We start from the raw sequence: 14,245 nt of genomic DNA, 5'->3' as shown, positions 1-14,245 counted from the left end.
TGTCAGTATTTACAGGGGGAACCCCGGGGGGAGTGTGTCAGTATTTACAGAGGGGTCCCCGGGGGGGAGTGTGTCAGTATTTACAGGGGGAACCCTGGGGGGGGAGTGTGTCAATATTTACAGGGGGAACCCCGGGTGGGGGGGGCGAGTGTGTCAGTATTTATGGGGGGTCCCTGGGGGGAGTGTGTCAGTATTTACAGGGGGATCCCTGGGGGGAGTGTGTCAGTATTTACGGGGGGTCCCTGGGGGGAGTGTGTCAGTATTTACGGGGGGTCCCTGGGGGGAGTGTGTCAGTATTTACAGGGGGATCCCTGGGGGGAGTGTGTCAGTATTTACAGGGGGATCCCTGGGGGGAGTGTATCAGTATTTACAGGGGGATCCCTGGGGGGAGTGTGTCAGTATTTACAGGGGGATCCCTGGGGGGAGTGTGTCAGTATTTACAGGGGGGTCCCCGGGGAGAGTGTGTCAGTATTTACAGAGGGATCCTGGGGGGGGAGTGTGTCAGTATTTACAGGGGGGTCCCCGGGGGAGAGTGTGTCAGTACTTACAGGGGATCCTGGGGGAAGGGGTGGGCGTGACAGTATTCACAAGGGGTCCGTGTGTGTGTCGTATCTGTCACTATACATTGCAAATGGAATTTGACCCTGACGCGATGCATTCTGGGAGGACTAGCAAGGTCAGGAATACACAATGAACATTAGGATGCTAGGACAGAGGACCAGATAGACTTTGGGATGGTATGTCCACCGATCCCAGAAGCCAACAGGACAGGTAGATCAGGTGGTTAAGAGGGCCTGTGGGATACTTTCCTTTGTTAGCCAAGACATTGAATAGAGGAGCAGGGAGGTTACGATGGAGAATGCTGGTTAGGTCACAGCTAGAGTACTGTGTGCAGTTCTGGTCACCACACCAGAAGTCCTGGGAGTGTACTGGCACATCTTGGGACCTCCCATTTGATATGTTGCTGGAGTTGGAGAAACCTCAAAGCAGGGGAACAGGCCATTCAGCCCCTTTGCTTTGTGTTGATGTTTCTGCTCCACAGGAGACTCCACCCAGCCCTCACCTCATCCTCCCCCCCATCATCCTATCTTTCTATTCCTTTCTCCTCTATGTCTTTATCCAACTTCCCCCCTCAATGTATCTCTGCTAGTTACCTCTGGGGAGGGAATCCCACAGTCTCCTCCACTCCCCCACGGGAGATCTTCCCCACTATGGGAGCAAGTCCCACATTCTCCCCCATCGTGGGAGCGAGTCCCACATTCTCCCCCATCGTGGGAGCGAGTCCCACATTCTCCCCCATCGTGGGAGCGAGTCCCACATTCTCCCCCATCGTGGGAGCGAGTCCCACATTCTCCCCCATCGTGGGAGCGAGTCCCACATTCTCCCCCACTCTCAATGTTTCCCCACTGGGTTTATGAGTGATTCCCACTTTTTGACCCCTAGTCCTGGTCTTGGCAACAAGAGGAGGCACTCGATACATTTACCCTGTTGTATCTCTCTTGTAGGTCACCCCTCAGTCTCCTGCTTCCTGGAGAACAGAGTCCCAGCCTGTGCAATCTTTCCTGAGAGCTGGAACCGCTCCCGTCTTGGGATTTTCCTGGTAATCGTCCTCTCGCACTGTCCCCAGCGACCCTCGTACGCATCCTTCTGACGTGAGACCAGGACAGGACATTCCAGGACAGTGAGGAGAGAAGACGGGTAGTGCAGAGACACAGACCCTGAGATCTTTATTGTCAGGTGGGTCACGCCATCCTTTGACAGTTTACCTCTGACCATCCACCCAGTGTCACCGCGCCCGTATCGCAAACACCACGGGAGACCCAAGTCAGACGGAGTGGCACCAATGGCGGAGGTAAGGCCCAACTCCACCCCCCCCCGCCCCTGCCACCCTCCACAAGGACGGGGAATCACGACCAGGGGCCCAGTCCCCCAAAATAGCACCAGAACTGGCCAGCATCAACTATAGCTCCGCCCCCCCCGATCTCCCACTGGGATTGCCACCACTTTGCTGGACGTATTCCCGGGGAGAATCCCTACAGTGCAGAAGGAAGCCATTCGGCCCATCAAGTTTGCACCAACTCTCCAACAGAGCACCTTTCCCAGGCCCTATCTCCTGACTGCCACATATTTACCCCTACTTATCCCCCTATCCTACACATCTTTGGACACTAAGGGACAATTTAGCATGGCCAATCCCCCTAACCTACACATCTTTGGACACTAAGGGGCAATTCAGCATGGCCAATCCACCTAACCTACACATCTTTGGACACTAAGGGGCAATTTAGCATGGCCAATCCACCTAACCTACACATCTTTGGACACTAAGGGGCAATTTAGTATGGCCAATCCACCCTAATCCGCACATCTTTGGACACTAAGGGACAATTTAGCATGGCCAATCCACCCTAACCTACACATCTTTGGACACTAAGGGGCAATTTAGCATGGCCAATCCACCCTAACCCGCACATCTTTGGACACTAAGGTGCAGGTTAGGTGGATTGGCCATGCTAAATTGCCCCTTAGTGTCCAAAGATGTGTGGGTTAGGGTGGATAAATATGCGGGGTTACGGGGATAGGGCGGGATTGTGGTCGGTGAAGAACCGATGGGCCGAATGGCCTCCTTCTGCACTGTAGGGATTCCATAATTTGAAGTGGGATTACTATGGAGATGGGAAGTAAAGTGGACAATGAGATCATGATTGTATTGAAGGGTGGAGCAGGTTCGGGGGGGGGGTGTTAGCCTCCTCCTGCTTACCTTGGCGAGGAGACGAAAGGAATACTTCTTTTTAAAAAGAACCCACCGCGACATTCCTCATGGGGAATGACCTTTCAACCCCCTGGAGAATCCTCGCAATGGGTTCGGCCGCCATTTTGATTCCCCCCTCTTGGGAATGCGAGCAGAATTAAAACAGTCCGACAGCTACGACAAGCTGCGATAGGGAAGGTTTTCCAGCAAGTGGCTTCTCACAGGAAGGCTGGTTCGCAAGGTCGCCAAGAGAGGGAACCTGTCACAAAGCCCCGCGTCCAAATACACCCCCTCGACCCAACTTGCAAGCAGCAGTTCACATCGTAAATCCCTCCCCACACCCCCTCGGAGAGACGCAGCGGTCGTCCTCAGGAAGATATCCCATCCCGAATGGGCAAGCAGGAGACATCTGGAGCCACATGCGGATTTAAGGACAACTGGGGAGATTTTCTCAGATCCATTCGAAATATACACCCTTCCCGCCTCAGCCCCGTGCATGGCTGTGTTGGAGATGTGATATCTCTTGCCGCATTCTGGAGGGTGGGTGCTGAGGGAGCGCCGCACTGTGGGAGGGTCGGTGCTGAGGGAGTGCCGCACTGTGGGAGGGTGGGTGCTGAGGGAGCGCCGCACTATGGGAGGGTGGGTGCTGAGGGAGCGCCGCACTGTGGGAGGGTGGGTGCTGAGGGAGCGCCGCACTGCGGGAGGGTCGGTGCCGAGGGAGCGCCGCACTGTGGGAGGGTTGGTGCTGATGGAACGCCGCACTGTGGGAGGGTCGGTGCCGAGGGAGCGCCGCACTGTGGGGAGGGTCGGTGCCAAGGGAGCGCCGCACTGTGGGGAGGGTCGGTGCTGAGGGAGCGCCGCACTGTGGGAGGGTGGGTGCCGAGGGAGCGCCGCACTGTGGGAGGGTGGGTGCCGAGGGAGCGCCGCACTGCGGGAGGGTTGGTGCTGATGGAACGCCGCACTGTGGGAGGGTCGGTGCCGAGGGAGCGCCGCACTGTGGGGAGGGTCGGTGCCAAGGGACCCCCGCACTGTGGGAGGGTCGGTGCTGAGGGAGCGCCGCACTGTGAGAGGGTGGGTGCCGAGGGAGCGCCGCACTGTGGGAGGGTGGGTGCCGAGGGAGCGCCGCACTGTGGGAGGGTCGGTGCCGAGGGAACGCCGCACTGTGGGAGGGTTGGTGCTGAGGGAACGCCGCACTGTGGGAGGGTCGGTGCCGAGGGAGCGCCGCACTGTGGGGAGGGTCGGTGCCGAGGGAGCGCCGCACTGTGGGGAGGGTCGGTGCCGAGGGAGCGCCGCACTGTGGGGAGCGTCGGTGCCGAGGGAGCGCCGCACTGTGGGGAGGGTCGGTGCCGAGGGAGCGCCGCACTGTGGGAGGGTGGGTGCCGAGGGAGCGCCGCACTGCAGGAGGGTGGGTGCCGAGGGAGCGCCGCACTGCGGCGGGGTCGGTGCCGAGGGAGCGCCGCACTGTGGGGAGGGTTGGTGCTGAGGGAGCCCCGCACTGTGGGGAGGGTTGGTGCTGAGGGAGCCCCGCACTGTGGGGAGGGTTGGTGCTGAGGGAGTGCCGCACTGTGGGGAGGGTCGGTGCTGAGGGAGCGCCGCACTGTGGGGAGGGTTGGTGCTGAGGGAGCGCCGCACTGTGGGAGGGTCGGTGCCGAGGGAGCGCCGCACTGTGGGAGGGTCGGTGCCGAGGGAGCGCCGCACTGTGGGAGGGTCGGTGCCGAGGGAGCACCGCACTGTGGGGAGGGTCGGTGAAAATGGGGTGAAATTCCCCCTCCACAACAAATACTCAACACTCAACTAACATCAACTTTTAAAAAAAGACATCCAGTGGCACATTGCTGTTTTTGGAGTCTTGCTGTGCGTAAAATGGCTGCCAAGTTTCCAACATTACAACAGTGACTAAAAACGTCAAAAGTACTTCATTGGCTGTGAGGCGCTTTGGGATGTCCTGAGGCGCTACAGAAATGCAAGTCTGTCATTTCCTTCCCCGTTGGAGGGTAAGGCTGGATTTTGGGCCTACGAGGCAGGCCTCACTTCGACAGGCCCCCCGGCTCGCCCTCCCGAGATCTTCCGGCCTCTCCCGAGCTCCCAGGGGCACGATGGAGTCGCGGGGCAAGAGGACGGGCGGGCCGTGCGTCGGCGCGCCGTCCCCCCGCCCAGCGGGCAGGCAGGGGGGCGCGCTGCTGCACCTCCCCGGGCGCGCAGGAGCTCCCGCGACGGCCCTCTGCGGTCGGCGGGCGGTGGTCGCGGCCCAGCTGTCCCGCGTGACCAGAGCGAAGGGACGCAGAGCCGAGGCAGCTCCTGCCGGGTGCGCGGGACGGTGTCCCGGGACGCAGACCCACATCAGGCCTTCCCTGGCCGCTCCCCCCTGGGGGGGCCCTCCCCCAGGCTCCGGCCTCTGCTGCTGGTTCCTTGCTGCCACCATGTTCCGTAACTCCTGGGTGCCGCCGTCGCTGAAGGATTGCCTCCGGGACAAGGGCGGGGAGAGCGACTCCCACGAGGAACTGGTGCCTGAAGAACTGCTCCGTGCATGCTGAGGCCAAGAGAGAGAGAGGACAATTAGCCCCGGCGCTACTCGAAGGCAGCATTGCGGTGACAATAAGCCAATTTAATTCATCGCTTCGTTCTCAGAAGCTGGGATCGTTCCCCTCGGAGAGTAAGTCTATTTATTCGTATTAGAACTGGGCGGCACGGTGGCACAACTGGTTAGCACTGCTGCCTCACAGCGCCAGGGACCCGGGTTCGATTCCCGGCTCGGGGTCACTGACTGTGTGGAGTCTGCACGTTCTCCCCGTGTCTGTGTGGGTTTCCTCCGGGTGCTCCGGTTTCCTCCCACAGTCTGAAAGACTGTGCTGGTTAGGGTGCATCGGCCGTGCTAAATTCTCCCTCAGTGTAACCCGGACAGGAGTATGGCAATTAAGGAAATTTCGAGCTGTACCTGTCCTGGGAGTGTTTGATGGGGGGACAGTGTAGAGGGAGCTTTACTCTGTATCTAACCCCGTGCTGTACCTGTCCTGGGAGTGTTTGATGGGGGACAGTGTAGAGGGAGCTTTACTCTGTATCTAACCCCGTGCTGTACCTGTCCTGGGAGTGTTTGATGGGGGGACAGTGTAGAGGGAGCTTTACTCTGTATCTAACCCCGTGCTGTACCTGTCCTGGGAGTGTTTGATGGGGGACAGTGTAGAGGGAGCTTTACTCTGTATCTAACCCCGTGCTGTACCTGTCCTGGGAGTGTTTGATGGGGGACAGTGTAGAGGGAGCTTTACTCTGTATCTAACCCCCGTGCTGTACCTGTCCTGGGAGTGTTTGATGGGGGACAGTGTAGAGGGAGCTTTACTCTGTATCTAACCCCGTGCTGTACCTGTCCTGGGAGTGTTTGATGGGGGGGGACAGTGTAGAGGGAGCTTTACTCTGTATCTAACCCCGTGCTGTACCTGTCCTGGGAGTGTTTGATGGGGGGGGACAGTGTAGAGGGAGCTTTACTCTGTATCTAACCCCGTGCTGTACCTGTCCTGGGAGTGTTTGATGGGGGGGACAGTGTAGAGGGAGCTTTACTCTGTATCTTACCCCGTGCTGTACCTGTCCTGGGAGTGTTTGATGGGGGACAGTGTAGAGGGAGCTTTACTCTGTATCTAACCCCACAACTTACACGTCTTTCGGACTGTGGGAGGAAACCGGAGCACCCGCAGGAAACCCACGCAGACACGGGGAGAACGTGCAGACTCCACACAGACAGTGACCCAAGTGGGAATTGAACCCAGGTCTCTGGCGCTGTGAGGCAGCAGTGCTAACTGCTGTGGGGGTAGATTTAATCGCGGTGTTCGAAAACTTGAAGAAGGGAAGGGATTGGATGGAGTCAAGGAGGGGCAAGTATTTCCCACTGGGCAGGAGGGTGGGGACCTCGAGGGGGACACAGATTTAAGAGAATCAGGAAAAGAACCGGGGGGGATGGGGAGCGGGGAGTTGGGGAGGGGTGAGGGAGAGGAAAATTTTGACGGAAATGCAGCGAGCTATTAAGATCTTTCAAAAGGGGGAGGAATAGAAGGTGGAAAGTTTGCAGGGAAGTGGGTGAGGGTGGAGAGATGGGGGGAACCAATGGGATAGACCTTCCAAAGGGATAGCACGGGTTCATTGGCCCGAATGGCTTCCTGCTGGGCTTGGGTTCCGTGCGGAAATAGGTACACCCCTCCTCTCTTCTGAAGGCGTGGACCCTCGCCAAGGTCTGGTCAACCTCCCTCCCCAAACCCGAGCCGTTTTTGGGTGCTGCTGGTGAGCTATTCGACCGCAACGGCCTCACAGTCGATCCCCAAACCAACCCCCCGATCAAACGCCCAGGTCTTCCCCGCGAGGGTCAACCCGCCCCCACCCCCCACAGCAACCCTAGTCAATTTTGAGCTTCCAATCAAGAGGGCTACACGTGGGGTCCAGTGTTGGTCAGTTGAGGGTTGGGGAGGCCCAGAGAGAATGTTAAATGGATCTGTCACCCGGGGTCTTCTTTATTCATTCGTGGGACGTGGGCGTCGCTGGCTAGGCCAGCACTTATTGCCCATCCCAAGTCGCCCTTGTTCAGAGGGGCCAATTGAGACCATTTCAGACCCATCCCCTAGTTGCCCTTGGAGGGGCAATTGAGAGCCAACCACATTGCTGTGGTTCCCTGGAGTCACATGTAGGCCAGATCGGGGTAAGGACGGCAGATTTCCTTCCCCACAAGGAACCAGATGGGTTTTTCCGACAATGGGTAGATCCTTAATTCCAATTTTTTTTATTGAATTCAAATTCCACCGTCTGCCATGGCGGGATTCGAACCCAGGACCCCCAGAACATTAGCTGAGTTTCCTGGACTGATAGGTAGTCCCACTAGGCCTGATCTCCAGGAGTCACGTACCATCCTTGCACTGCACTCGGGCCCTGTAGGCCCGGAACCTTCAGCGTTCGCCGTTTCCACGGTAACGTGAGGAAACCATACCTTCAACATCATCTCCACTTGAAGGAGGGTGCCTAAATAACGCTCCCTGCAGGAAGATGGGGGTGGGTGGAGGGGGGAGAGAAATATGAAGGTTATGAATGATAAATACTTTGTGTCAGGTCAGAGCGCGAGAGAATGGGCCAAGGACCATACCACGGTAGGCCCAAGGAAAGCAAGGCCTAGTTTGGCCAATGCACGATGAAGTTGCAGTTGTAATTTGCGCACAGCAAGATCCCGCAGACTGCAGGTGAGGCGGATGACCCATTTCCCCCCTGATGTTGGTTGAGGGATAAGAATCGTAGCATTCCTCCAGCGCAGAAGGAGGCCATTCGGCCCATCGAGCCTGAACCGACAACAATCTCGGCCAGGCCCGATCCATGCAAACCCCATGTATTTACTCTGCTAGTCCCCCTCTGATATTGAGGGGCAATTTACCATTGCCAATTCACCTAACCTACACATCTTTGGACAGTAAGGGGCAATTTAGCACGGCCAATCCACCTAACCTACACATCTTTGGACACTAAGGGGCAATTTAGCATGACCAATCCACCTTACCTGCACATTTTTGGACACTCAGGGGCAATTTAGCATGGCCAATCCACCTAACACACACATCTTTGGACACTAAGGGGCAATTTAGCATGGCCAATCCACCCTAACACACACATCTTTGGACACTATGGGACAATTTAGCATGGCCAATCCACCTAACCTACACATCTTTGGACACTAAGGGACAATTTGGCACGGCCAATCCACCTAACCTGCACATCTTTGGACAGTGGGAGGAAACCGGAGCACCCAGAGGAATCCCACCCAGACACGGGGTGGGGGTGAACGTGCAAACTCCACACACAGACAGTGACCCCAGGCCGAGAGTCGAACCGGGGTCCCTGGCGCTGCGAGGCAGAGGTGCTAACCCACTGTGCCGCCCCTAAATATTGGCTGGGACACCACTCCCCCCAAAATTAAGTGGTTATTTTTAACACGGGGACGGCTAGGGCCTGTAACCTTTGGGCGTTTCGGAGAACGAGAGGTGATCTTATTGAAATGTGGAAGATTCTGAGTTGGGGGGGGTTGATAGAATGGACGCTGAGAGGATGTCCCCCCCACCGCACCCCCTCAGAATCCCTGCTGGATTCTCTGACAGCGATCGTCACTACCCGCAAATCCAGCAATCTTTGTGTAGTCCGCAAACTTACTAACCAGACCAGCTATATCTTCTTCCAAATCATTTATATGTATCGTCCTGGTCAACCAATGCCTCCTGTGCCACACCCCCCCACCCCCCCAACGCATACACAATAAAAATAGGTAGCGCCAACGTTCTGGGCCCTTACCCCATTGACGGTCTCTGTAGGACTCCCACAATCCTCTGGATCCGGTCCATAGCGACGCTCTGCTGGAAGTTACTGAGGCCTGAAAGGGTGAGACAAAGAGCTCAAACCTGGGGATTTTCGCGCCATTCGGGAAGGCGCCGACCCTCGTGATGTTATCTACTAATCCAGAAACTCGGCTAACGCTGTTGGGGGTAGCCCAGGACTAAATCCCGCCACGGCAGACGGTGGAATTTGAAGTCACCCGCAAAAACAAAAATCTGGAATTAAGTATCTACTGATGACCCATTGTTGGAAAAAATCCATCTGGTTCCCTTTAGGGAAGGAAATCTGCCGTCCTTACCCCGGTCTATAGAAAAATCTACAGCCCTTCGGCCCACAAAGTTGTGACGAACATGTCCCTGCCTTAGAGGTTACTAGGCTTACCTAGAACCCTCTATCTTACTAAGTTCCATGTACTTACCTAAAAGTCTCTAAAAAGCCCCTATCGAATCCGCCTCCACCACCACCGACGGCAGCCGATTCCACCCACCCACCACCCTCTGAGTGAAAAACTTACCCCTGACATCTCCTCCGTACCTGCTCCCCAGCACCTTAAACCTGTGTCCTCTCGTAGCCCTGGGAAAAAGCCTCCGAGAATCCACCCGACCTATACCTCTCAACATCTTATAAACCTCTAACAGGTCCCCCCCCTCATCCTTCGTCTCTCCAAGGAGAAAAGGCCCAGCTCCCGCTGCCCATTGAAGTGGTGGAGGCTACCTCGCTGAATATATTTAAGTCACGGGTAGATAGGTTTCTGATAGACAGGGGAATTAAGGGTTATGGGGAGAAAGCGGGAAAGTGGAACTGATCCACTTCAGATCAGCCATGATCTTATTGAATGGCGGGGCAGGTTCGAAGGGCTAGATGGCCGACTCCTGCTCCTATTTCTTATGTTCCCTCAACCTATCCTCATAAGGCATGCCACCCAATCCAGGCGACATCCTTGTAAATCTCCTCTGCACCCTTCCAATGGCTTCCACATCCTTCCTGTAATGAGGCGACCAGAACTGAGCACAGTACTCCAAGTGGGGTCTGACCAGCGTTCTATATAGCTGCAACATTGCTGTGGCTCTGGGAGTCACATGTTGGCAATGTAGTTGACTCTCAACTGCCCTCCAAGGGCAACTAGTGATGGGCAATACATGCCAGCCCAACCAGTGAAGCCCATGTCCCACGAATGGATAAATTTGGCCCCTCTCTACTCCTCACTGGTGTTTCTGTTCCTAGGAGCTTCTCCCAACTCCCAACTGCCCCCCTTGCCCTGACCTGCCTGTACCTCCAATCAACATAACCTTCTCTTCCGTCTCCCCACCCCACCCCGAAACGTTCAATGGGACTGCCCTACGGGGAGCTAGCACAGATAGAATGGGACGAATGGTCTCCTTGCGAGCCGTGATGTCGACGGCACTCGTGACATCTGGGAATAAAAGTTGCTCTGATTGAGTCAAACACCCAACTGCTCGCTCAAGGCCCCTTTGGCGAGGGAAGCCACCATCTTTAGCTGGTCCCAGACTCTCTATGTGACTTCAATCCAATCCACCTAACCTGCACATCTTTGGATACTAAGGGACAATTTAGCATGGCCAATCCACCTAACCCACACGTCTTTGGACACTAAGGGACAATTTAGCACGGCCAATCCCCCTAACCTGCACATCTTTGGACACTAAGGGGCAACTTAGCATGGCCGATCCACCTAACCCACACATCTTTGGACACTAAGTGACAATTTAGCATGGCCAATCCACCCTAACCTGCACATCTTTGGACACTAAGGGGACAACTTAGCATGGCCGATCCACCCTAACCTGCACATCTTTGGACACTAAGGGGACAATTTAGCATGGCCGATCCACCTAACCCACACGTCTTTGGACACTAAGGGACAATTTAGCACGGCCAATCCCCCTAACCTGCACATCTTTGGACACTAAGGGGACAATTTAGCGTGGCAAATCCACCTAACCTACACATATCTTTGGACACTAAGGGGACAATTTAGCATGGCCAATCCAACTAACCTGCACAATTTAGCGTGGCCAATCCACACATCTTTGGGGGAAACCCATGCAGAGACGGGGGGAACGTGCAGACTCTGCACAGATGGTAAGCCAAGCCAGGAATCGAACCCGGGTCCCTGGCGTTGTGAGGCAGCAGTGCTAACCCACTGTGCCACCCAATAGATGCCCCTCACTTAGGTAGCGATATAATTAACACACTGTTGCCACAAGAGATTTGGCCCAGTGCTGGCATTCCCCCATCCCTTGGGCGAGGGATTGGGAGAGGGACCTGTGAACGTACACCCGGTGTGGGACGTATCCTTACATTATAACCCCAGCCCTCCCCTCCACTGTCGGTTCAAAAGCAAATACTTCAACCCTGTTCTTACCCCTGTTGTAGCGTCCACTCTTCAGCCCGTCCAGGAGAACTGTCAGGGGCCGGATGAAAACCTGGAGCTCTTTGCACTGGTTGTCAGAGGAACCCCCAAAGAGAGAAAAACGCACGTGAGTAAATGAAAGATTTGGCAACGCATTCAAAGAGTTAACACATGGCATTCACCACATTGCTGGACAGAGAGCTGGCCTTGACTTGATGGGCTGAACAATCACCTCCTGGGCCACCAAAATGGAAACAGGCCATTCGGCCCCTCTGCCCCATACTGGGAGTGAGCCTCCTCCCCTTCCCCCACCTCTTCACCGCACCCTATTCTTCTATTCTTTTCTCATTCATCTGTTTATCCTGACTCCCTACAGTGCAGAAGGAGGCCATTCGGCCCACTGAGCCCGCAACAACAACAGCTCCTATACTCGTAACCCCATGTATTTACCCTGCTAATCTCCCCAACACTAAGGACAGTTTAGCATGGCCAATCCACCTAATCTAGACATCTTTAGATACTAAGGGGCAATTTAGCATGGCCAATCCACCTAACCCGCACATCTTTGGACACTAAAGGGCAATTCAGCATGGCCAATCCCCCCTAACCTACACATCTTTAGATACTAAAGGACAATTTAGCATGGCCAATCCACCTAACCTAGACATCTTTGGACACTAAGGGACAATTTAGCACGGCCAATCCACCTAACCTGCACATCTTTGGACACTAAGGGGCAATTTAGCATGGCCAATCCACCTAACCTACACATCTTTGGACACTAAGGGACAATTTAGCATGGCCAATCCACCCTAACCTACACATCTTTGGACTGTGGGAGGAAACCGGAGCATCCAGAGGAAACCCACAGAGACAGGGGGAGAACATACAGACTCCACACAGCCGGTCACCCGAGGCCAGATTGAAAGCCGGGCACCTTGAGGCAGTCACTGTGCCACCGCCAATAAAGCAGGAATGATCTTATTGAGTGGTGCAGAACAGGCTAGAAGGGCTGAATGGCCTTGGCCTATTCCTATTTCTTCTGATCTGATTCCCAGGAGCGAAAAGGGACTTTCCAAACCTTCTGTGCGAACAGGAGGTCGCCTCTGGTTTTGGCGTGAGGTGTCCTTTCCTCCTCTGTCACGCCATGTTGCCTGGAGTCTTCCCATTCCCATCTTCTCTTCCGCCCCCTGTTGACGAACCTCTTGGCGCGCTGCCCAACTGCCGGCACCTGCCAGTCCCTGCCCAGGCCGGCAGCGCCGCCCGGCAAGGGATCGGCCCTGCACCCGGGGGCCAAGGCGAAGTAGATGTTCTCCAAGGGCTTCTTGAGGTGGGAGGCTGACATGGGGTGAGGGATGAAGGCTTGAGGCCAGGTCAATGGTGGACGAGGTGGTGCGGGGGGTCCCGCCGGCCCGGCCTGGCGGAGAGCTTCGGCACGTCTCTCGGAGTCACTGTCGGACAGGAAGACATCGCAATCTCCATCCTCCTCGCTGCTCAAGCCTTCCGCGGACTCTCGAGAAACTCGGCTCCTGGTCGAATCCATCGGAAGACTTGGAAAGGACCCTGTGACACCAAAGGAAAAGTCTTTAGAGAACCGGGAATCGTCCACGACACTTCTCCATGAAGAATTAAGCAGTTGGCAACTTAATTGGGAGGATTTGGGAAAGTCACTCCACTGCACCACCTGGTGGCCAGAGCTTGCAACTACACTGTCGTGTGACCGTTTACATAGAAACTCGAAACAGAAGGAGACCATTCGGCCCCTCGAGCCTGCTGCAACATTCGTTTTGATCACAGTTAATAATCAGATTCAGTATCCCGATCCTGCTTTTCCTCCATCCCCAGACAAAAATCTGAGGTCTCGTACGTTCCAACTCAAGAACAGCTTCCACCGTAAGAAACTACACAGGGTCCCAACAGGCAAAACAGTCTCCCGTCCATTGACTTTGTCACCCTCTCTGGTTGTATCACAGATGGGTATGTCTCCTGCCCTGACCGCAAGGAACTGAAAAAGGGTCGTGAACATAGCCCAGTCCCATCACGCAAACCAGCCTCCCATCCATTGACTCCGTCTACACTTCCCGCTGCCTCGGGGAAAAGCAGCCAGCAAAATCAAGGACCCCCCCCCCCCCACACACACCCCGGACATTCTCTCTTCCACCTTCTTCCGTTGGGAAAAAGACACACAAGTCTGAGGTCCCGTACCGACTGACTCAAGAACACCTTCTTCCCTGCTGCCGTCAGACTTTTGAATGGACCCACCTCGCATTAAGCTGATCTTTCTCTACACCCCTCGCTGTGACTGTAACACTACATTCTGCACCCTCTCCTTTCCTTCTCTATGAACGGTATGCTGTGTCTGTATAACGCACACGAAACAATACTTTTCACTGTGTCCCAATACACGTGACAATAATAAATCAAATCTACGTACTCTATGAATGGCATGCTTTGCCCGTATAGCGCACAAGAAACAATACTTTTCACTGTATCCCAATACACGTGACAATAATGAATCAAATCAAAATATCCCTCGATCCCTTTAGCCCCAAGAGCGATATCTAATTCCTTCTTGAAATCTCACAATGTTTTGTCCTCGACTACTTCCTGTGGGAGTGAATTCCACACATTCCCCACCCTCTGGGTGAAGAAATTTCTCCTCCCCTCAGTCCTAAAAGGTTTACCCCTTATCCTCAATCTCTGACCCCCCCCCTAGTTCTGGACTCCCCCCACCATCGGGAACATTCTTTCTGAATCTAACCCTGTTAGAA

Source organism: Carcharhinus amblyrhynchos, unplaced genomic scaffold (assembly GCF_965287045.1).
Source record: "Carcharhinus amblyrhynchos unplaced genomic scaffold, sCarAmb.v2.hapA scaffold_430, whole genome shotgun sequence".
Lineage (NCBI taxonomy): Eukaryota > Metazoa > Chordata > Chondrichthyes > Carcharhiniformes > Carcharhinidae > Carcharhinus > Carcharhinus amblyrhynchos.
Note: the sequence above shows the minus strand (reverse complement) of the source record.